The sequence below is a fragment of the Sinocyclocheilus grahami genome, unplaced genomic scaffold (genome assembly GCF_001515645.1).
Source record: "Sinocyclocheilus grahami isolate Dianchi unplaced genomic scaffold, SAMN03320097.WGS_v1.1 scaffold1331.1, whole genome shotgun sequence".
In the NCBI taxonomy this organism is placed as follows: Eukaryota; Metazoa; Chordata; class Actinopteri; order Cypriniformes; family Cyprinidae; genus Sinocyclocheilus; species Sinocyclocheilus grahami.
In genome coordinates, this window is record NW_015506510.1 from 366,149 (window position 1) to 368,281 (window position 2,133).

Consider the following 2,133-nt stretch of genomic DNA (forward strand, 5'->3'; position numbering starts at 1 on the left):
GATATTGCATTGTATAACAGCCACTTTTGTTTGTTGTATTTATTTTTTTGTTACCTTTAACCTTTTGGTAACCTTACTGTTTTGGTACTGAGAATTCTTGTGTGGGTGTGTATATTTATTATTAGTTTTCATTTCAATAGCGTTTACTTATAAAAAGCATGTCCAGTTGTCTTGTGCTTTTTATTTTTTTCCATTTCATGATGCGGTGTTAATATATATCTATATAATTCTATACACACACATGCAAAAGATATATAAAGATAAAAAGAAAAATGTTTACTGCACTTAGAGAATAAAAGTGCTCATCTCACTTGTGTTGGACGTTTTCTTTGTTCTAAATTGAGCAAGAGTGGTCATTGGATTTTATTTTCTGGATAAAAGGGAAGCATTCTAGAAGTCGTCTGTGGACTGTAGAAAATAAACCAAAGCAGTGTCTCCTGATGGACCCTAGTCGCACTGAAACAAGTACAGAAAAAAATGTTGAGATGCACTGAGAAGGAAAAAAATATATGGCTGCATAGATTTTTGCTGTTTCCACTGGAGCCAAAAGCCAGTTTAATTTTCTCCAAGTTGAGGTTTTAATCTTAAAAATGTTAAACATATTTATTTATTATTCATCAGATATGAAACCAAACCATTGTAAAGCCCTAACCATATCAATATCTGGAATTTAAAAAAATTAAATCTAAAATGAGTCAATTTGTAGTGCTTCTAGCCCCACACAGTGGACATTTCTCTTGAAAAACAATTTTTACCATAAATTATTGCACACTTTACAAAAACATGTCCATAGCTGCTTTATTCCTATGAGACCAGAGATGATATACTGAACCAGCATGCATATAGCTACATTCACTGTAGTTTCCATAGCCTTCAGTTTGCTGTTTGTTTGGAGATGTGGAAGATGTAGAATAAAAAAAATTTCCCCATAAAATTAAAAGCCCCTTTAGTTTACGAGTAAATTATTGATGTATTAATCAATTATCGATATAATCTTTGGCTGTAGCCCTAGGAATTTTTACAAATTATTTTGAGCCGTCAATTAGCCGGCACTAGTCAACAAGTAAGATTAGTGGATGCAAACATTAAACATTTATTGATCTGCAAGTAAACAAAACATTTGATTTTATTATGAAAACTTTATAGGTAGCTGGATCAGGTGTGTTTAACGCTGGAGCTAAACTCTGCAGGACGTGACCCTCCAGGTTCAGGGTTTTGACACGCTGTGCCTCTGTACTATTCTCACATACTATCTAAAATATCAGTTACTGATAATGTAACCCAACTGTGCAAACAAGTGAAAACAACATTTACCATGCAGTATTTTTTTTTTATGAAAACAATGTGAATGTGTAATGACATCTTGTACAATTTCAACGTCACAGGGGCCAAATTTGTTAAAGCTACTAGTTTTATATATTTCGAAGCTGCTACAGCAGTGGGGAAGATGCATGAGAAGTTTATGTATAGTTTTTTACCAAAATGCCTACATTTAGGGCTAAACAGCTCACACTTTACAACAGACTCAGTTCACAAACAACTGACAGCCATGACTTAGATATGAGGGTGAGTAAACAACTTAAAACCTAAAGCAAGTAATGGGTGATTCTGCTTCATGAAGCTCCAAAACCTTTGCTCTATAACAGGCAAACATGCATTTTAATTATGAGCCAAAGAAAGATGCTATACACATGTAGCATGAGCAGTTGTTTTTGTGAATTATCCACATTCAGAAGAAGCAGCTTGGCTCCTCATGTCCATGTGGAACCACGAAAAAAGAAGCTCAGACACCGAGTCGCCACAGCGGGACCCATGTATGTAAATACTGTATATACTGTACATAGTTACGGAGTAAGTTACAGTCTGTAGCGTAAGTTATAGGTTAGGGTTGTCGCGATATACCACTATTGACGATCATCGTGATATTTGAAAAATGTATTGAAAAATAGATTTTTCTCCATATGATGGACTTCAATGGGGACCAACAGGCTGAAGGTCCAAATTGCAGTTTCAGAGCAGCTTCAAAGAGCTCTACACAATCCCAGGCGAGGAATAAGGGTCTTATCTAGCGAAACCATCGGTAATTTTCATTAAAAAGTATTATATATATATATATATATATATATATATATA